This window comes from Ailuropoda melanoleuca, chromosome 20 (genome assembly GCF_002007445.2).
Source record: "Ailuropoda melanoleuca isolate Jingjing chromosome 20, ASM200744v2, whole genome shotgun sequence".
Lineage (NCBI taxonomy): Eukaryota > Metazoa > Chordata > Mammalia > Carnivora > Ursidae > Ailuropoda > Ailuropoda melanoleuca.
The window spans coordinates 25294354-25317629 of record NC_048237.1 but is presented as its reverse complement, the minus strand read 5'-3'; the positions used below and the strand labels follow the sequence as shown (position 1 = coordinate 25317629).

At 44.6% G+C, this 23276-nt stretch overlaps 1 long non-coding RNA gene across 1 annotated transcript; it reads right to left on the bottom strand.

Moving 5' to 3' along the window:
• On the bottom strand, positions 1–16714 carry LOC117797263. Its single transcript, XR_004622208.1, has 3 exons — positions 16650–16714; positions 9793–11493; positions 1–233 (listed from the first exon to the last, which is right to left on the bottom strand). It is a non-coding gene; the product is annotated as an uncharacterized LOC117797263 (long non-coding RNA).
• Positions 16715–23276: the final 6562 nt, after the last annotated feature.

The following is a 23276-nucleotide window of genomic DNA, read 5'->3' as shown; positions in this document are numbered from 1 at the left end:
AGCCTCCCTTGCAGGTAGACGTAACATTCTGCCAGTAACATACAGGCAGAAGTCCACAAGGAGGGATTGTTGGGAGACCACTCCGGGTGGTCTCCCATTTCTGTCTATCTTTCAAGCAGCCGCTCTGGCTGTCTTTTGTTTCAGACTATCTTCTCAAGCACGTTTGAAAGGCATACAACCTTGGAAAATAGACATACTGTCTCTCCAGAGCAAAAGGAAGGCTTGTTTGGAACCTGCAAAGACAGAAACAATGTTTCACTCCAGAACAAAGGGCAGGCCTGCCTACTGCTATTATATAAGCTTTGGGGTCCCTAAGCGCAGGGTTCCTCTTCTGTAAGGCAACCCACTGTGTGTGCAAGCATTCCTGGGGTCTGTCTGGATTTCCAGATGAAGATAAAAAGCTCTTGGCCCCCTTGCCCTTCTCCTTTTTTCCTGCCTTGAGGTGCAGCAACCATTTTGGGATCATGGTCAGGACGCATGAAGGCAAAGGTGCACATCTGAAGATGGGAGAGCAGGTGGGGCGCCTGGGTGGCTCAGTCGGTTAAGCATCTGCCTTTGGCTCAGGTCATGATCTCGGGCTCCTGGAATCAAGCCCTGCTTCAGGCTCAGCAGGGAGTCTGCTTCTCCCTCTCCCGCTGCCCCTCCCCCCGCTCGCGTTCCGCGTTCCTGCACGCTCTCTCTCTCTCATAAATCTTAAATACATACATACATATATACATCCATATATACATACAGATGGCAGGGCAGAAAGATGATAGAGTTGCCGTGTTAGCCCTGTGTCGCATAATTTCGGGCTTTTTGTTAATATGAGATAAATGAGCGCTACTTGTTCAAGTCAATGTTAATTTTCTTTCCCATGCAAGCACATCCCTAGAGCTTGTGTCAAACACAGTAACATAGTAATTACATAATGGCAATTGTGTCCAACACGTGCGCCTTAGGGCTCTAGTATGTTACTACCCTCCTTTCCTCTTGGTCTTGATACGACCTCTTTGCCTATTAACATTATTGTATGATGCCTCTTATAAGCTAACTCAAATCTTTTTGGAAAAGCCATGTGTCAAATCAATCCAATAAGTACAATTTGGTCCTGGGCCAAATCTATCCCTAAACTTGTATGAGTTATCTCTTAGGTTATTAGTCAAGAAGGCAATAAAAACAAGAGGACTCTTCAAGCTTCTATCACATGCCACAAGGTCTGTCTCCTCACCAGTGTGTATCCAGCACCCAGTACCACAGCTGGCTCGTTGTAGGCCCTCAAGTATTTCTTGACCCAGTGTTCACGAATGCTATCTTCGTCAAATGTGTTGGCTCAAAGAAAATTAAGATTTAACACATACTTCAACACATTGGGTCAATCATGTGACTAGAGTAAGTGTTTTGAGAAAAGACCACAGCTCAGCTTCAAGGAAACAACTTCTTACCTTTGTCCTAATGACTACAAAATGCTGCATAACAATGGAATTAAAATAATCAACTCAAGCTCAAAGGCTGGTTCAATAAGATACCAGAAGTAGTAACAACTGTTGCCAGAGATTGAAATACCTCTAATGTCACCTACAAAAATTATTTTTGGAAGACTGGATAAAATTTGAAACTTGTATCAATTAAAAAAAAAGAACTAACATACAAGATGAGAATACAGGAAGGCAATTTAGCAATTTACCAAAATAGGGTAAACAGAAAGATACTGTGCCCAAAAAGATGAATTACAAACTCTAATTATTGAGTATTAGTTTTGGTATATTTTATGATTCCCAGGTCGCCTTTAAAACCTAAACTATGTGAAATTACCTATAATATAGGTCTTAGGTATGATTTCTGTTTAAAAATCTATGAAAACCACAATGAGCTACCATTTTATATCCATTAGCATCTGTTTTTTGTTTCATTTGTTTTTAAGGAGAATAGCGAGTGTCGGTGAGAATGGGGAGAAACTGGAACTGTCGTGTGCTGCTGATGGGACAGGAAAATCGTGTAGTCGCTATGGAAAATAGCTTGTGGATCCCCAGAAGTTAGACGTAGAATTACCATAGGGTTCAGCCATTCCACTCCCAGGCAGATACTCAAAGAATTGAAAATAAGGGCTGAACCAGATGCCTGCACCCCCAGGGTCATAGCAGCATTATTCACAGTAGCCAAAGGTGGAAACAACCCAACTGTCCGTCAGTATAGGAGGGGATAAGCCGAATGTTGTACATACGATAGAATAGCATTCAGCCATAAAAAGGAAATTCAGATACACGCTACAACATGAATGAACCTTGAAAACATTGTGCTAAGTGAAATACAACAATTATTGCATTACTTTTGTCTAAAGAAATAGATACTGTATTATTGCATTTATACAAGGTCCTACCTAGAACAGGCAAATTCATAGAGACGGAGAGTAGAATGATGGTTGCCATGGACTGGGGGATGGGGAAATGGGAAGTTACTGTTTACTGGGTACGTAGTTTCTGTTTGGAATGACAAAAAAGTTCTGGAAATAGATAGTGGTGATGGTTGCACAACATTGTGAATATAATTAATGCCACCGAATTGTACATTTAAACATGGTCGTAATGGTAATTTCTATGTTGTGTGTATATTTAACCAAATGAAAAAAAAATTGACGAAACAGATTAAATCAAAAAAGGTAGGGTTTGTTTGTTTTAGGAAGAGCAAATAGACGAGACTTTAAATTTTTGTGGGTTTTGTTTCATTTGTCTTTGCTTTCTCTAAGCCCTGTCTGCCTATGCTATGAAGCCGACCGAGATGCCCCCACGATGTTGCCGAAGCCTTTTCAGCTTGAATGGTCATGTGCCTCAGGAGGTCCGACGTCATTTGGAAAGATTTCCAGTTCTGCAATTTTATTCCAATTCTTTAATTCTCAGGGGTGTGTATCATCAGAGCTCCCCTACCCCCATCCTGCAGGCGTATGCTGGGCCAGAAATTGTTTGTGAAAATATTATTTTAGGATTCCTTCCACTCCTATCATCTGCTTATTTTCCTTCCTGCATATTTCATAATATAGCACAGAGATTTCTGATTCAGCAGTGAAAATAGTCTGTGCATTCGTTATCACTTCCTTGTGACCCACTTTATACACAATTACTCATGCTGGCATTGAAAGTTCAGGTTTCAAAAAAATTCCTGGGACTAAAGTATGCATCTGTGGGAATTAAAAAAAAAAAAAAAAAAAGGAAAAGATGTTGACTGAATATCTGTTGGTAGTCCTCAAAGGACCCCAAGAACAGGCCTCCCAAATCAGCCCTGAGATTTCCTATCTCATTTGACTGTCCTACAAAAGCTCTCACATTACACCCTCTTCCTTTATTCCTTGCCTTAATCCCACCTTTTCCACCTCCTTTACTCTCCTTTCCTTCCTAAGAAATACACTGCTGTTTCGAATTCACCACTTCCATCCGCTCTACGGCCCTGCACTAAAGCCACAGGGAACACAAGGGCCACGTGACAGAGTCCCTGCTCTGAAGGGGCGTAAATGCCAGTGCCGTTGGTCTCCCACTTGAGCGTGCTACCAGCGCCACTAAACGCCCGTGAGATGCAGAGTCCCGTGCACCACCCCCCCGCCCGAGAATCTGAGTTAATTGGTCTGCACTTTTCACAGCTCCCCAGAGGATTGGGATCTTAGGAACACATTTTGAGAACCACTGTGATGAGCTGGAAAGCAGTAGAAATCTCTTCTGGGCTATTCTGATGTAGAACAGAGAAAGGAGAAAGAGAATTGGTCAGAGAAAGCAGGGGAAGTCTTCATCGGAAGAGCAGCTTTCAAAGAGCTGAAACTAGACAGGTGGGAGGCACCGTGGACGCTGTCACTTGCTACCACCGCCCCCCCCCCACCGAGCTGTGAAGGTGAGGGCAAGACATGGGATCCCATTCCTCCCACCCAGGGCCTTTGGAACATTTGGGGAGGACAGTAGACTCTGGGACAAGAGGATACTCTCATCTCTGAGATGATGCCTTTTCCTGGAGTACCCTCCCTGACACGGAGCCCCAGTTCCAAACCAACTGGCTAGCAGAGAGCCCTGGACAAAGTCCTTCACGTCTCCAGCCTCAGGTAAGGGATGGTGTTATCTGCTTTGCAGGCTTGGTGCAAGACTTAAATGAACTAATGTGTGTAAAATTCGGTACACAATTAAAACTCAATATACCATAGCTAACCCTAGTCTTATTATTCTAGATTTTTCTTTAGGATAAATTCCTAGAAGTAGGATTACTGGAACAAGGAGAGTGTTATTAAGAGGTACACATAGAAACCATGTGTGCAACTTCTGAGTTTCATTCGAGTGTCTCAATTTGACTGCTGGAGATAAGGGTGTTCATTCCCATTTATGGCACGAGGTGTTTGGGACGATATATCCCAAGATAGTAGCAGCAGTCATCCCTGGATGGGAGGGACAAGGGGTGCTCTCTATGTTCTTTTTGTTACATTGATAAATAGCAGCCACTATCTTCCTCCTCCTCTTTTCTCTTCCTCCCATAACACACACACACACACACACACACACACACACACACAGACCCCAGTTTGTTCCAAAGCCTGGAAATCTCTCTAAATTAACACTCCCCACCCCCAACTCCACCCAGGGGACTCCTATCAAAATGAAAATATATTACTCGGGATAAGTACCACATCGAACCCACTAGCACACCCCTTCCTCAGGTTACTGATCCAATCAGCTGGCTGCTAACATCTGGCCCAGAATAAGGACAGATGGAAGGTCTGGGGCGGGTCTACCATCCCAGAAGGGCAAGCCCAGAATAAGAGTGGTGGCAGTGAAAGTCCTAAGAGCTAGAAGGCACATCAAAAATCATCAGATGCTCAGGGCACCTGGGTGGCTCAGTGGGTTGGGCATCTGCCTTTGGCTTGGGTCATGATCCTGGGGTCCTGGGATCGAGTCCTGTGTAGGACATTCTGCTCAGCGGGAGCCTGCTTCTCCCTCTGCCTCTGCCACTACCCCCTGCTCGTGCTCTCTCTCACTCTGTCTCTCAAATAAATAAATAAAATCTTTTCAAAAAAATTATCAGATGCTCAAGATAAGGAAACCAAAATCCAAAGCAGTGGGCAGGTTTCCAGAGGAGTCCTTGAAAGGGAGCGGCGGCCCTGCTATCTGAGGTGGCTTCTAGTCCGTCTGGCGGCAGAGGAAGGAGCCGAAGGGCCTTTGGCTGTCCCCTGCACAGTCCAATAGAAGACCATTGGTGGGGCGACGATGAAGACCCTGAGAATGGAGATTGCTTATCTGCACATCCCTCCTGTTCTCGGCATGTATTTTATACCAGAGGGTCACCGTTTGTACAGGTAAAAGCAATCGTCAGCTCTCAGAGCAGATGCGCCACGGGGTTTGGAATGATTCCTTAACAGGTTTTCCAAACGAAAGCTTTCCTTTCTCGGCTAACTGATGCTGCAGCTGCATCACTTTTGACTACAGGGTTGGTTTTAGAAAACCAAAACCTTCTAACATGCCTACGAATACATGGAAATCTACTTTTTTGGAGAAATGCTCTGAGAGACTGGTATTTCTGAAGTGCAACTTTGTTGTTTTGCTGTTTTGGCTTTTCCCACATTCTCTTAATCCAATTTGGGGCAGAAACACTTTTTCTCTAGAGCTTAGAGCAGTTCCCTTTCCAACCTGGAATGTAAACTTCACATCAGAAACCAAATTTAAAAAAAAAAAACAGATTTCCAAGGTCTGGGTGTAAGAGAAGAGGACCAGGTTGTCAACAAGGACAGACAAAGACTGACAGTCACTGTCTTGCATTTATGATAACAGAAACTGAAGGGAGTTGGGAGGCTGACAGGGAGGGGCCGGCTGGGCTGTAAGTCCCTGTTATGTCCACTTCCCCTAAGCTTGCCATCAACCCGAACTGCTCTGACCAGCATGTTCTGTTACTGCCAATGAACCCATCGGGAAGGAAATGTTCTATCCCTTCTCCGAAAGAGGAAGGGGTGGAGAGGAGAAAAGTCCCATCGAGTGTTGGGTACTCAGGCCTATGAGGTTTCCACAGAGACCAGTGTTTAGAAATTCAAATCGAAGGCTCTGTGGCAGCGCAAGAGGACTTGCTAAAGGCCTGTCTGGAGATGGGGGACACCATCAGCTAGGAAAGGCCTGGCACACACAGGAGACTGGGCACCCCTGGTGGCCAAGGACACTGACAGAAGCCAAGACACCTCGGTGTCTCCAAGCTGTTATCAGCAGCCCTCATCCTCTCATTTTCTGTCATTCCCCACAGAACTGACCCTCTAGGAGAGAGCTGCCATCTGATCTGGGAGACGGAGGCCCATACTTCAGAGGAGGCTCCCATATCTGGGGTCTCACCAGGCTCTGTGGGGTTGCTGGGCCTTCTGTTTCCTGGGTAAGGACCTCACCTGGTTGTGGAGGGAAGCCTTCCTCTCTGTCCCTTTTAATAATTCTGGAGAGAAAAGAAAGCAAGCCCCAGGCAGGCAGGCAAACCTGGACCGCGAATAGAGAATGGGGCAGGGAGGGACGGGCCACCACGGGGGAAGCCAGAGCGGGGGACTCACGGCAGGGGTGGTGGTGAGTGGTGGTGGTGGGTGATGGGTGGTAGGTGCTGTTTCTTTTCGCTTACCAGAGAGATGGCAAGTGGGTGTCTACAGAGCTGGGGACAGCTAAAGCTTATCTTTCAGTGGCTGAGGGGAGGCTGCCTCTGGTCTGTCCTGGGTCTTCTTTTCCGCTCTCCTAAGTCACCTTCCCTCAGGGCATCTCACCTCCTTCTACCGCTCCGATCTGCATCAACGCTGGGGCTTCCCGGATCTCTTCTCTGCAGTCCAGACTCATGTACCAACCCTCCAGCCAGTCACCTCCACGAGGACATCCCACAGGCCCTTCAAACCCAATCTGTCCTGACTGAACCCTTTGCCCTTCCAACTAAGTACACCCCCCATTTGGGTTCTCTCATCTCAGTCAATGCGGGGGGGGGTCCACATCCACTGACCCACTCAAATGGGTAACCTTGCCCATCCTCCCAACCCCATCTTGCCAATGACCAAGTCCTACCAACTTAACTCCTAAGTGACAGCCACCACCACCTGGGAGCTCAGGCTACTGTCACTTCTCACTGGATTAGCATGGCAGCCTCCTCCCTTTCTCTACTCTTGTCTTCCTCAAATCCAGCCAGGGTGATTTTCCTAACAGGCAAATCTGACTTATTCCAAGCCTCTTTCTAGATCCTCATTCCCATATAACCTATTCAAGACCTAAGCCTGGCATTAGGGGCTCACAATTCTATTCAGAAATATAGCTTTTTACAAAGTTCCATTATGAACTATTTCAAGCCCACAAAAAGGAAGAAGGAATACAGCAGCCCACATGTACCTATCCCCTCACTTTAGAGACAAGACTTTCCCAGAACAGCCGAAGCTTCCTGTGGAACCCCACATCCCCCTCCTCTCCCACAGAAGTCACTGCTATCTGCATTTGTCATTATTCCTATTAGCTCTTTGTAATTTTACTTAATACGGTTTCTTTATTTCCTTGTAACTTCTTCGTTGTGAGCCTCTTTTGCTGGGTAAATTTTGGTTTTGGGTACGGTCCAGGAAATGCTATGAAGAGCTCATTTAAATACAGAGTCTCTTCAGGCACATTCTCGGGTTCTTTCTTCCCCTTGTTGTTCTCCAACATGCTATCCGGGTGGGTGGGACCGGTGCTGTCTTTGTGACCTTCTGACTGGAGGTTAAGATAAGGTGTTCAAAGCCAGGACATGTCTTCCGGATCCTCCCTGGTTTCTGCTACAGGGTGGCTGGGAGCTCCTCCTCTGGTCTCTCAGCTTAGCCAGGGCTCAGTCATCCTGCCCTGCTTTCCCTACCATTCTGACTCCAAGGGCTCTCTGCTCGTCTCCCCTCCAGCCTGTGGCCTAAGCGGCCCACCCAGCCTTTGCTATGGGCTCACCTGGTCCTTCACCATTGCAGACTCAAGTCAACTCTCTAACTCTCAACTCAACAGTCTCCCGTAGCATCAGGGAACCTCTGAGTCCTGTCCATGCCACATGGAAACTGAAGAGGGTTCAGAGAAGCCAAACGTCAGCCCTTTCTCTGCCTAATCGCATTACTTGGTCTGTTTTACTGTGATGGGTCAGGTCAGTCCGAGAGGCATTCTCCTTTCAGATCCCAAATATGAAGCAGGGCACATGCCCCAGGTCTGGTGTTCGTATCAACCTACCTGACAAGCGGACAAGTTCTGCATGTGCGCCCTTCTTACTTCTGGGGTAGGTAGTCTGCAGAGATTATCCCTGTTCATTCCCGTCTCCCTGCATGTGCTTATATCGCTCCTCCGAACAAGGAGAAGCTGCTTCCTCCCCCGACTCAGGATGGGCCTCGCGACTTGCTTTGATCAACCAAGTGCAGGAGAAGGGATGTTCTGATACATCTGAGCCTAGATCATAAAGGCACGGCAGCTTCCTCTTCTTAATTGGAAGCCATCAACCATGTAAGAGGTCCAACAGCTCTGAGACTGTCATGCTATGAGGAAGTCCCAGCTACTCAAATGGAAAGAAAAGAAGAGAGAAGGAGGGAGGGAGGAGAAAGAGAGAGAGATGCCCAGCCAGTTCCAGCTATTCAATCTATCCCAGCAGAGGCACCAAACATGGGAGTTAGGAAATTTTCTTGAATGTTCCAACCCCAACAGATATTCCATGAATAGAAGAGCCACCCAGCTGATCTCTGCTCAGATTGTAGAATTATGAGAAAGGATAAAATATTACAGTTTTGAGCCACTAAGTTTTGGGGCTGGCCTATGTCGAGGCACTAGCTACATGAAACACCTCCTGCTGCAGGGCTCACCGCTGCCTGCCTTACACTTTATGCTCCAACAACTCGGCCCAGCCTGTGGCTCTCCGTACCTGCTCTGCTGCGTCTCACTTCCGTGCCTTTGTGCCTTTCTTCAAGCTATAATCTCTTTTCCCACTTTTCTCCTCTGCCTGGCTAACTTTTATTCCACTTTTGTCTCGTTTTCTTTTCTCCTAGGCACGCATAATACTCTAGGCAAATCACTATCATTGCATTAATGACATTACATTGCAATTGTTTCTTTATGTATCTGCCTCCCAAACTAGGCTTGAACTATTTAAGGGTGGGTTCTATGTTTTATTCAGCTTTGAGGCATCACTTTCTATGGAAATGCAAGTAAGTCCCTTAAACTCCTTTAGTTCAGTCTCCCTGTGTCAGGGAGTACATTCAGTTGTCTGTAACAGGAACCCAACTTCACTGAGTTAGCCAAATAACGGTTTCTTTTCTTTTTTTTCTTTCTTCTTTCTTTCTTTTTTTTCTTCATATAACAAGTCTGAAAGTAGGCCTTCCAGGGCAGAAGCATTGGTTCTGCAATGTCAGAAAATCCTAGTTTCCTTCTACCTTCCTGCTGTACCACGACAGAGTGCGGCTGTCCTCCCCATGGCTGCCCTGATGTCACAATATGGCTCCTCCACCGCCTGCCTCATACCCACATTCCGAGCCGGGAGAACGAAAGAACAAGGAGGAAGGGGCTATGCCCAAATCAGAAAAGCAAGACTTTTACAGAAATCCTCAGAAGACTTCTGTCCAACACTCACTGGCCAGAACCATATCACATGGCTATCCACAGCTGTGGGGCAGAAATGAAAAAAAGGTTTGCAAAATGAAAAATATCTGCAGTAATTGCCCAGAGAGCTTGAACTCTGAACAAGAAGCAGCACCTGTTGGAGTTGTCTCTGTAGGAAACACGGAAAGAATGGATGTTGGGTAACCACTGATAATGTCTGCCTCATTCCCCTACGTCACAAAACAGGAATAGGACCTACCTGGCACAGCGGATGAAATTAAGAGAGAATATAGGCACAATACCATTCTTAGTACCAAGGACATAGTAAGCACTCAATAAAAATCATTCTCTTCCTCGGATTCACAGATGTGGAGCTTAACTCAAACATCCGAGGGTTTTCCCTGAAGAAGCAGAAAATTAGTTGGCTCAGGGCAGTTGTCCCCCTGTCTGCAATTCCTCCGCAGTGAATTTGCTTCTGATGATTAACGAGTCTTTTCTCAATAGTCTATTCAACTGTTCATAAATCCAAACAGCATTATCGTTATGACTCTTCACTTACAAACGTGTGACCTAGAAAAAACAAAGCTTGGAGAGAGAGACAAAAGGCAAATGAACTGTTTTCATTCCTCTGTGGCAAGAGGGCTGCATATTTCAGTTCTGATTCATGGAAAAATATCCAGCACAGAGGAGTCGGCAAGATTGGTGAGAAGCCTCCGACCAGGGGGTTTAAGGATACAGTTTCCAATGTCTTCATTACGGGAATCTAGGAAGCGGACCTGGAAAATGTTAGCAACAGAAAGATTTCTTTCTGCTAGAAATGTGCTCTCTGAATCCACAAATCTCCTACCCCACAGGTTATGTTTGTTTGTTTAAGCAGATTATTTAAAACTTCTGTATTGGTTAGGACTTTTTTTTGTTTGCAAGGGAAAAACACAAAATGGCTTATTACAGAGTGAAGTTACTGGCTTGATGGACTAAAACCTCCACCAGCCGAGTTTCAGGCATGACTCGTCCAGGAGCTCAGGAATCTCTCCATCTCTTGGGTTCTTCTCTGTGGTAACAGAACAGGTCCCTTGCAGCTCCTAAGTTCTTACCACCAGTATGACAATCTCAGCAGAAAGACGATGCCTCTTGGGCAATGGTTCCAGAACAAATCTCCAGAACCAGCCCAACTTGGGTCACACACCCACCCCGGAGCTGATCTCTGTGGTAGAGAGAATATGGTTCTCTCATTGGCTAGTCTGGGTCACATGCCTAAGGGATCCGTGGGCGGGGTCAGCCCATTCAAACCACGTGGGTTGAGAGTGAGAGAGAGAAAGGTGATCCTCTGAAGGAGAGCTGGGGTATTCCTGCCCGCAGAGGACGGTGCAGAGGCCAAAAGCTCCAAATGTCCTAAACAGACACAGATCCATTTGGCTATTATTAGACATCAATACCATAATAATACTAGTGACACTCTTCACCATCTGTCAAAATCCTGCTAGCTTTTCATGCTCATTTCAAACGTCACCACAAATAAATCTTCCCTAATAAGATTAATTCTCCATCAGCACATTGTTTATTTTTCTCTCTCGTGGTCGGGATCCTATCTTGCCATGGGTTATGTTGAGTTGCACACCCGTGTGTCTCCACTCTTGTTTGGAAGAAACTTAAGGCAGAACCAGAGTGGGGCACGCCTCCCATTCATCGCGCAGAGCCTGAGGATGAGGGCTTCGGTCCTGAAGTGACCAGGGCTCGGAATGAAAAGAATGCAGGATGGTGAGAAGGGGAGAAATCACATGGCTCCCTCCAGGAAGAAAACGCATCCACGAAGCAAAACTGGATTGTAGAAAGTCAAGCTGGCTTTTCTTTTTTAAGTCCTACTGGAATCATCTTTCTTTCATATGTGTGGTGAAACCCAGAGTGAAGCTGAAAACACATTCAACCCCTAAGATGGCAGTCAGCTAGGAAATCTCCTGTCCTGAATGAATGAGAGAGAGAAAGAGAGGGAGGGAGAGAGAGTTGTGAGGTGCCTTTCTCCCCTCAATAAACAAAAATGCAAATACTCCAGATGCCTTTTACACTCTCCCCAGGGCTAGCAGATTATTAATAAGTTCAGAATCTTGCCACGCTGCTCCTATTTTTACAAGCCGTCTGTTTCCTCTCCTGTCGTTGGTGGCTTCATTCCAGGGACACTCCCCTTGGGGGAGAAGGAGCCGACATACCAAGATCTTTCTAATGTCACCCTTGCTTGCAGGCACCTGCAGATTCCCTTTGAATGTTTCCTGTTCCACTCAACAGGTTTTAATTATGTGAACTAATATTTGCTCACTATTAAACCATGTTTACCCTCGTAAAAGGCCAACTCCAAAGGACTGGGATTAGGCAAGCCCAGAAAAATCTCAACCCTTATGCAAACGTGCTGTTGTTTCCCGCCACCTACCACTTCCTTACTGGGGCCATTCTGGGCACTCCGCTTTTTGGACATCTGTCTCCTGGTCTTATTTAGAGCAAAAACCTGCAAGTTTTTTCTTTTCAATTTCCACCCACCCCAGGACTAAGTTCTCCTCCTACAGATACCTGATCTTACTTTCTTTCTTTTTTTTAAGATTTTATTTACTTTTGCAAAAGAGAGAGAAAGCAAGCACGAAGCGGGGGGTGCAGAGGGAGAAGCAGACTCCCCAGCAAGCAGGGAGCCTGATGCGGGACTTGATCCCAGGACCCTGGGATCATGACCTGAGCCAAAGGCAGATGCTTCCCTGACTGAGCCACCCAGGTGCCCTGTAGATGCCTGATCTTTCTGTGAAGAAATACCTTCTGTTGGCTCCTTAGGAAAGGTTAACTATTAATGACCCTAATAAGGCTGCAATGATGCTTCCCTTTCTGTGGTTTCTTGGTCATATTTCTTTTTTTTTTTTTTAAGATTTTATTTTATTTATTCCACAGAGATAGAGACAGCCAGTGAGAGAGGGAACACAAGCAGGGGGAGTGGGAGAGGAAGAAGCAGGCTCCCAGCGGGAGAGCCTGACATGGGGCTCGATCCCAGAACTCCAGGATCACGCCCTGAGACGAAGGCAGATGCTTAACGACTGAGCCACTCAGGCGCCCCTCTTGGTCATATTTCTGAATCAAAAATTAAAGACTGTCTCAGAAAATCTGAGACGTATTGTTTCTCAATTCTTGTCAAGCATATCGCATGGTTTGTTCCACTGCCAAGTTTCTCCCTAATAATTCTGACATGTTTATCCCCAAACACACTCATTTCCCATAACCAAAGAGCCTTGTGGTGTGGTGGGGGGGGAATCTTTAGAACACAAAAGATACAAATACAGAAGCTAGTTATGTGAGACTTCATGTAGCAAATACAAGAGTTCCTAATGTATTGTTTTTGTTGGCTGTTAGGGTCTAATGTCTTCATTCTGAGCTTAGAGATTCAAGGCCCTTCCACTCCCTCAAACACACAAACCAGGCTGCTCACATCTTGGGAAAGGGGGCAGGAGTCAAGTCACACTTCTATCCACCAATCAGAAATGAGCCATTTTATCCACAAAGTAGGCTGAAGGAAGAGAGTGTGTAAGCACCTTTTGTCCACAACAGAGCCTGGGTATGAATTACCAGAACTCTGACCCACACCAGGAGCTCTTAGCGCAATAGATATTTAACAAGGCAAAATGCACGCCCTTCCTCTTCTCTAAACTAGTTCCGTGACAGTGGCGGAATGAAAGTCTTCGCCTTTCAATACACATCGCTCTGATATAAATAACAGCCTTTGATGGCCTCAAACTTGACTTCCTCAAAGCTCAGGTCTTCACTTCCCCCAATGTGTGGCCAAATACACCTGTTCCTCCAAAAACAGCCACCGAACTGTCCTAAGTAAATTACCCGCAGATCTTTCTGACGGAAGGTCCTGTGCCTCATGGATCAGTTGCACTTACGTGCGAGATTCTCCGTGGCATTTCTTCAAAGACACCAACCTACAAATCCAGATGTGTGATGCTTGAAATCAAAGAAAACCTGCCATACACCGTGTTCTTTAATCATCCCCTGCCTGTAGGTATAAACGGTTTAGCTATAAAACACGCCTGTGCCGACAAGCCTGTGTGTACTGCACACGTGCACACACACACACACACACACACACACACCACGTGTTACAAACAGTAGAAATTCCATGCTTTGAGGACAGGCACCAGCCAGCTCCTGAAATTGTGAAACTCAGGAAGCAGGCAAAAAACCTTGATTTGAGGCCACTTTTGATGACATTTCTGGAGCGTGGCCAGCAAAGCGATTTCCAAGCGAAGCAGCTCAGAGGGTTCGCAGCTGCACGTGCAGCCCCCCAGCTTAAAGCCCAGCGCCGTCAAGCAAAGGGGGATGTCGCTTCTCTTTCCCTACTCAAGCTCCAGGCCTACAACATGTTCACGAAGTCACAGGTAACTGGCCTTCCCAAAAATGTGTAAGGAGTTGACTCTTGATCTCAGCTCAGGTCTTGATCTGAGGGTCATGAGTTCAAGCCCTGTGTTGAACTCCACGCTGGGCATAGAGCCTACTTAAAGAATAACAATAATAAGTAATATAAAAATAAATTTCAGACCAATTGAAAAGCCTGTGTAAAAATCAAAATAAAATGATTTTTAGAAGGAAACGTACAAGAATATTTATAATCTTGAGATAGGGAAGGACTTTCTAAGCAAGATATAAAACTCAAAAACCATTTAAAAATGTACAGATTCAACTGCATAAGAATTTTAAACTTTGTAAAATAAAAAGCAATATAAATAAAAACCATGAGAAAATATTTATAATGGAATAGCACAGAATTAGCATCCAGGATTAATAGAACACATACAAATCAATAATAAAACACAAACCACCCAGGGCGCTTGGGTGGCTCAGTCACTGGGCGTCTGCCTTCGGCTCAGGTCATCATCCCGGGATCCAGGGATAGAGCCCCACATCGGGCTCCCCACTGAGTGGAGAGCCTGCTTCTCCCTCTCCCACTCCCCCTGCTTGTGTTCCCTCTTTCACTGTCTCTCTCTCTCTCTCTCTGTCAAATAAATAAAATCGTTAAAAAAACAAACACTAACCATGCAACAATTAATGTGCAAGGAATATTCATAGGAAATTCACAGTTATAATTGGCCAGGCTAATAGAAGAACATGACTTGTGCCCCCAAAATTTCATTCCTAGATATANCTGGCTGTCTCTATCTCTGTCAAATAAATAAATAAAATCTTTAAAAATAAAAAAATAAAAAAACATTCACTTTGGGGCGCCTGGGTGGCACAGTGGTTAAGCGTCTGCCTTCGGCTCAGGGCGTGATCCCGGCGTTGTGGGATCGAGCCCCACATCAGGCTCCTCTGCTATGAGCCTGCTTCTTCCTCTCCCACTCCCCCTGCTTGTGTTCCCTCTCTCACTGGCTGTCTCTATCTCTGTCAAATAAATAAATAAAATCTTTAAAAATAAAAAAATAAAAAAACATTCACTNTTTCACTGTCTCTCTCTCTCTCTCTCTGTCAAATAAATAAAATCGTTAAAAAAACAAACACTAACCATGCAACAATTAATGTGCAAGGAATATTCATAGGAAATTCACAGTTATAATTGGCCAGGCTAATAGAAGAACATGACTTGTGCCCCCAAAATTTCATTCCTAGATATATACCCAACAGAAATGTATGCACATGTATTCTAAAAGACATGTATAAGAATGTTCGTAACATTGTCATTTGCAAATGGCTAAAAGTTGGAAATAACCTAAGTGTCCATCAATAAACAATTTGTGGTATATTCATATAATGGAATATAATAAGTAATGTAAATGAATATATTAGAGCCATAAGCAAGTACATGAATGGCTCAGAAACATAATGTTGAATGAAGGAAGCCAGGTGTGAGAGTGCCTGTTTTATGATTCCATTTGTATGAAATCCAGGAACAGGCACAACTAATTGATAGGGGTTAGACATCAGGATAGTGATTACTTTTGAGGTGGTGGGAAGGGGTCTGATAACATTCCATTTCTTGACCTGGGGGGCGGATACTGCTTGTGTCAAGTTCACCTTGTGTTAATTCATTCGGCAGTACACTTAGGACTTGTGTACCTTTTCTGTAATTTTATACTTCAAGAAAAAAGTCCAAAAAACCCTGAATGGTCAATAGGCATGTGAAATGATGCATAACCTAACTGGTAAACCAGAGAAGTGCAATTTTAAATGACATTGCTTTTTCTGCATGTGATGTGGGCAATTATTTAAAAAACTGATTATGCCCAGTGTTGATGAGTGTCATGGTAGCTATATAAATTGGAACGAAATTTTCAGGAAGAACCTTTGTATTGTTTACCAAAACTGAAATGTGTATGCCCTTTGGTCCAGAAATTCCACTTCTAGAAATACATCCTTCAGAAATATTTATACATGAGCACACAAATTTTTGTACAAGAATGTTTGTTGTAGTACCGTTTGTAATGGTGAAAAACAGCAAACCAGTTACGTGTCCTACAGTAGGTTAAGAAACTGTAATCCAGCTACACAGTCTGGAAGGAATTTAGCCATTAAAAAAAAACAAAAACGGGGAAGCCTAATCCTACTAACACAGATCTCCAGCAAGCACTGTTAAGTAAAAAAAAAAAAAGTAAGTCACAGAAGAGAACATGTTAAATGATCTTGTTTATGTATAAATGACATGAATAGAAACAAAAAGATTTAAACATGAAAACAAAACTAAAATCTGATGTCGTTCATTTATCTAGATATCTTACAAATCCTACCACAAAATGAACTTCTCCCTTGAGAGAGAATGCGCTGTGTAAGAATTTTCGGGAACTGTCTCTGCATCCTGAGACAGACCCTGAAAGGACTGCATCACAACAGGAAAGAACTGCTTCTTGTCCCACAGTCTCCTAGAAGAGCCTCAGCATCTCAGAAATGCCAGCTCCCACACAGGCCCGAGCAACAGCACATGGAGTCTCTCCAGACCTTTGTGCTTCCAAAGCACTTTTTCAGTAACTAACTAATCCGCCTAACGGGTGGGGCAGGCGTGGCTCCCACAGACTGGGCACTCCCTGCTGCCAGCTGCCCTCCTCTGGAATGCAAAGGCATCCTCTAGAAATGGGAGTTCCTCAGCCCCTGTCCTACCTCAGTCCCCAAGCTCAGCAAGGTGCGGAGGGCCTTCAAGGCACCGCCCAGGACAGGACAACAACTTCTTCGGACAGTACTCTCCGGAAGAGTTGTACCATTCTGTACTCTCCTGGCCCCACCTCCACCTACCTCCTCCCTCCTCTGAGGAAGAACAGCGCAACAGGCAGCGGAAGAAGTAACATTTTAATACTGTCAGTTTCAACTCTGCCATTTTCCTTCAAGGATCCTATGAACAATAGGAAAATGCAGAGATCCTTTCAATTTCTTATTGTACAAATAAGTTAATAGCAGGAACAGTCTCTGATATAATATTTTCAAATAGTTGCAAAGCTCCTCAGACTTTGGAATTTAATGAGCCATCCAAATCTCAAAAATTTTGAGAAGACTAACACGGGATTGCCCTTCCTTTTTCTTTTCTTTTTTTTTAAGTAGCCATCAGTCCAACCTAGGGCTTGAACTCAGGACCCAGAGGTCAAGTGTCTCATGCTCTACTGACTGAGCCAGCCAGGCACCCCTGGATTATTCATTTTTATTTTGCCGAGTACAGGCATTTTAAAAAACGACCTGAACTATTGTCACCATCACTTCCTAAATGAGTAGACACCTTAACACCAAAACAACGTGGTCATGGCAATCTCAGATTGCAAAAGAGCACTTTAAATTTAATACACTTAGATTTACGAATAATACACGCATACTTCACATAGACTGGCAAACATTTCCTAACTGGCACCAGTCCCCTTGGAAAGAACAAGCAGATATTAAATCATGAGTTTCTAAGCCTGGCTGTGCCTGTGAAAGACAGGAAGGCATTAAAAAAAAAAAAAATCTAGGGGCGCCTGGGTGGCTCAGTTGGTTGGGTGACCAGCTCTTGGTTTTGGCTCAGATCATGATCTCCCGGTTGTGGGATCGAGCCCCACGTCAGGCTCTGTGCTCAGTGGGGAGTCTGCTTCAGATTCTCTCTTCCTCTCCCTCCCCCTCACTCATTCTCTCTCTCTCAAATAAATAAATAAAATCTTTTTAAAAATCCAGATTCCAGGTTCCCAACTCATATTTACTATATCAGCCTCTCAGACTCTTTAATAGTAAGGCCCTGGTATAAGTATTAAAAAGTTTCTCCTTACTGTGGTAAAAGCTACATAATATAAAACTTATGATTGTTATAACCACTTTAAAGTGCACAATTCAGTACCATTAAGTACATTCACAATGTGGAGCCATCAGCATCACTATCCATTTCTGGAACTCTTTCACCATTCCAAAGAGAAAGTATGTACCCATTAAACAATAACTCCCCACCCCCTGCCCCCCAGCTCCTGGTAACCTCTATGCTACTTTCTAAGTACCTCATAAAAATGGAGTAACCAATATTTGCCCTTTTGTGTTTGGCTTACTTCACTTAGGATAATGTTTTCAAGATTCATATATGTCACAATGCATATTGGATTTTATTCCCTTTATGGCTAAATAATATTCCATTGTATGTCTACACCACATTTGTTTATCCATTCATCTGTTGGTGGACAGATGGGTTTTTTCTACCTTTGGCTATTGTGAATAGGCTGCCATGAACACTGGTGTACAAATACCAGTTTCAGTACCTGCTTTCAATTCTTTGGAGTGAAATTGCTAGATCATATGGTAATTCTATATTTAATCTTTGAGGTAACACCAAACTGTTTACCACAACAGCTGTACCATTTTACATTCCCACCAGCAGTTCACAAGAGTCCCAATTTCTTCACATCTTCATTAATGCAGAGATCCTTTCAATTTCTTATTGTACAAATAAGTTAATAGCAGTCATTTTCTGTTTGGTGCAGGGTAAGGGTGGGGGGTTCTTCGGTTGGCTTTTGGTTTTTGGAATAGCCGTCGTAAGCGGTGTGAAGTGATATCTCACTGTGGTTTTGAATTGCATTTCCCAACGATGTTGAGCATCTTTTCACGTGCCTAGTGGCTCTACGTATATCTTCTTTGGAGAAATGTCTATTCAAGTCCTTTGTCTACTTTTTAATTAGGTTGTTTTGGGTTTTGGTTGCTGAGATATAGGAGTTCTTAATGTATTCTGGATAGCTATCCCTTATCCCTATATGATTTGCAAATATTTTCTCCCACTCTGTGGATTGTCTTCTCACTCTCTTAATAATGTTTTTCGATGCACTAAAGTTTTTAATCTTGTGGAAGCCCAGTTGTTTTATTTTTTCTTTTCTTTCCTGCGCTTCTAGTGTCATGTGTGAGAAATCATGATCAAATCCAACGTCATGAAGAATTTCTGTGTTTTCTTCTTTGAGTTTTACACTTTAGCTCTTAAGTCTTTGATCCATTTTAATTTTTATAGACGGTATAAGGTAAGAGTCCAATTTCATTCCTTTGCCTGTGGACGTCCAGTTTTTCTAGCATCATTTGTCAAAAAGATTGTCCTTTTCCCCATTGAATGGTCTTGGCACCCTTGTCAAAAATCATTTGGCCCTATATGCAAGGATTTGCTTCTAGGCTCTCTATTCCTTTAGTCTATACTGTCCGTCTTTATGCCAATACTGTGCTATTTTGATTACTGTAGATCCATAGTAAGCTTTGGAAGCAAGAAGTATAAGACCTCCAATTTTGTTCTTTTTTTTACAAGATCATTCTGACCATTGAGAGTCCTTCGAAATTCCTTACAAATTTTAAAATGGGTTTTTCTATTCTGTAAAAAAAAAAAGTGGGATTTTGATAGAGATTGCATTGATTACGTGGAGCAATTTGGGTAGTATTCATCTTAACGTTAAACCCTCCAATACACGAGCACAGGAGCTCTTTTCATTTATTTATGTCTTCTTTCATACATTCCAGCAATGATTTATAATTTTCAGCGTATCAGTCTTTAGCCTCCTGGGTTAAAAATGTATTCCTAAGTACTTTATTCTTTTTGATACCATAGTAAATGGAATTATTTTCTTAATTTCCACTTCAGAGTTTTCTTTTCTTTCTTTTTTTAAGATTTTATTTTTTAAAATAATCTCTACACCCAAAGTGGGGCTCAAACTCACAACCCTGAAATCAAGAGTGTCCTGCTCTACTAACTGAGACAGCCAGGCGCCCCGACTTGGGAGTTTTCATTGCTACTGGAAGGAAATGTAACTGATTTGGTGTGCCGTTTTGTACCCTGCATCTGTTGAATTTGTTTATTAGCTTGAGCTGTTTTGTGTCTGTGTGTGTGCAACCCTTAGGATTTTCTACATATAAAAGCATATCCTCTGTGACCAGAGATCATTTTACTCCTTCCTTTCCAATTTGAATGCCTTTTATTTCTTTCTATTGCCTCATTGTGCTGGCTAGAATTTCCAGTGTTATGCTGAATAGATGTGGACATCCTTGTCTTACTCCTGATCTTGAGAGAGAAGTTTTCAGTCTTTCACTACTGAATATGATGTTCGCTGTGGGTTTTTTTTTTATATATATATATGGCCTTTATTATGTTGAGGAAGTTTCCTTCAATCTTGAGTTTACTGAGTGTTGAATTTTATCAAATACTTTTTCTGCATCACTTGAGATGACCATCTGGTTTTTTTCCCTTTCATTCTATTAGTGGTATGTATTACATCGATGGATTTTCATATGCTGAACCACCTTTGCATTCTGGGAATAAATCCCATTCGGTAATTGTACATAATCCTTTTAATATGTTGCTGAATTTGATTTGCTAATATTTTGTTGAGGGTTTTGAATCTCTATTCATAACAGACCTTGTTCTGTAGTTGTCTTTCCTTGCGGTGTCTTTTTATGGGGTTGGTAGGAGGGTAATGTGGGCCCATAGAACTAATTAGGAAATGTCCCCTCCTCTTCAATTTTTGGGAAGAATTTGAGAAGAATTCGCGTTAATTATTCTTTAAATTTTTGGTAGGATGCACCACTGGTCCTAGAAGGTGTGTTTCTAAGCCAACTTCTCTCCCGTCTCCCCGCTTCCCACAAAATACAGTTGCATTTGGACCCAACCACCCAAAATACCTCATTTGAACACCTTGGGGTGTTACTCTCGATAGACTAGCAACAATAGGCTTTAAAAAGAGAGAAGCGTCAGTCACCGTGAACCATCACCAAGCTCCCAGGCTCCAGAACTGCCCTCAGGAGGGCAACAGGCCCCGGGCTGGGTGGGCCTCTGAAGGGGAGGAACCAGGGTGCCCCGGGGGCAGCTTCCAGCTTCACGACCCCTCGGTCGCACCAACGTGTGGCCACCAGAGTGCCGGGCAAGCCCTTAGCCTGAAAGACAGCGAAGGGCAGAGGTGTTGTGCGCAAAGCGTGACTCGTGGGAGTCAGCCGGCCCGGGGTCAGGTCCCGCCCGGAGCTCTAACGGGCCCAGCAGGTGGTGCCAACCGGAAAAGGAAGCTTCGTGACGCAAGCTGACTCCTGTCACGTTGCTCTCCCTGCAGCATTTTCTTAGTCTCCTCGTGACAAAGATCACGGACAATGGAAACGTGTCATAAAACTTGTAATTAGACAGAAAGCAATCTTCTGTAGGTTCCTCTGTCTTTTAAACTCAGTCTCTCCCCCTCACCACGACCCCCCCACCCGCATTGTTCCTCAGGCACTGGTCTCCGGTTCCAGTAAAAAACTGGCTCGGCCGCTTGTGCAGAAAGAGGAATTAATTGAATATTTGAATACTCAACTGACTGGTTCTCCTTGGGAACAAGGAGCCAAGCAAACATCCGAGAGAGAACAAGGGAAGGAACAAAATGGCCCGAAGCCCGAATGTGAAGTTCCTCCCTCATCCCCAGCACCCTGGACGTGTGGCCACGTCCTCTCCGGGTGAGTCACGGCCGCCCACGCCCAGCACAGTGTGGACACGTTTGACTGAAACCCGAAGGGGATCGGAAGAGCAAGTCAAGCAGGTAAAACAGTCCCCTGCCGTCCATGTCATAAACGGCTCAACCCTGCTTCAGGATGCAAGGAAGACAGAAGCAGGGTTTTAGCAACTCGAGGTTTTACATAATCCCACAGAAACTAAGGATCTGCAGCTGAAGCTTGTGAGTCCTGTGAATATTTCCATCTATAGACGTGAAAGTGCGCGCAAGCTCCCGACAGAGATGTCGTGTGTTTTGTGTGAAGGGGAGGGACATCTCTGCAGAGCGCTGGACCTGCAATAGATGATCAAAGACACACTGGGAGGTCTGAGTGCCTCTTCAAAATCCAAGAATAAGCACTTGCGCTGTCCCTATGTGTGCCCTCCACCCGCATCCCTTCCACCTCCTACCGCTGAAACGGAGAAAGGAAGTGAGAACAGCATCCCAGCAATTCCGCACTGGCTCAGAGACTAAAGACCAAAAAATGGTTGTAACATTAGCCAGAAAGGCTATGATTAAAAATCCAAATTGTAACGCCCCACATTCAAATATTCTAAGCCGCGGTTATATCAGAAACATGATTTCTTAAGATAGAGACGGGCTGGTGAAAACCCTTACGGGTCTGCAAAGGGTGAACTTACCCACAAGGCTGCCGCGGCCCAAGCCCTGCTCTTGATGAATGCAGAGCTTCCCCTCCCTCTGCGTATAAGCAGAAACTGTCCCAGATAGGCTTGCAGCAGGGTCGTCGCATCGTTATCATGATGGTTCTTCTCAATAAACGCTTACTAGGCGTCCACTTGGCCAGCGCTGACCTGACCAAACCTATTTCAACTTCCCCAAACCACCACTTGGACGGCGAACATAGCCAGGAGCATGGCTTCATCACTGTTCTGGAATTACACCCTTGGAAATTTCTATCTAGGTATGGGCTGCTTTGGACACACGCTTTCGTGGTAAGGAGGCACTAAAATAGAGGCTTATAATTAGCTCTCTGGGGAGGCAAATGTGTGGTAGAGCAGAAAGCAGGAGAAAAGTCAAGACAGGTATTGGAGAAACATGGCATGGGAGATGTTCAATATACAATGTTTGGAAGCGTGGGCAATCCCACAGAAGTGTGGGAAGCGAAGGGCGTCCTATGACTGCAGACCTTCCTTGTTTCATTTCCGTGCGTGTTGGCACATGGTTCTGAAAGTGTCCTTGCCACTTATCTCACACCGTTCAGTCTTGGAAACCTGTGGTAGGCTGGGGTACGACACACGCGGTCCTGCGAAGATCACGGCTCCGAAAGGGGAGCAGTGTGTCTACTCAAGTCTGTCTCCAGCCTTGAGGCCAGCACCTGGCTCCAGGACTGGCTCTCGATTCATGTGCCCTGAATCATGTCCTTCCTGACCTCCCCATTTGTTACTTCACCTTTTGACATCTCAATCTAAGATTAGCTGTCAACATGAAGCCCTACTGTCTTTAAAGTCAAGCCCTCTGCCCCCGAACACGGAACCAGCCTCGATACAGGTGTAGATGCTTATTGACTTCTGCGCTGTCCTTGTCTGTGTAGCTTGCCGCACATGGAGTTCTCGCTGCCGTATTTTCCAACCCTTCCTGCCTTCCCTGACAACTCAGAGAGGTGACAGGCAGCACCAGGACTTAGGCACTGGGCCCTGGCCCTGTTCACCCTTTGCGAGTTTTTTCCTCCTTAAACTTTGTTACTCTCCTTCATACATTTGGAGACTGTCTCGCACCAGCTTACTCTCACTCGGATGGACCTAACTGACAATTTTCTCTCCTCAGCTTATGAAAACAGAAGTTA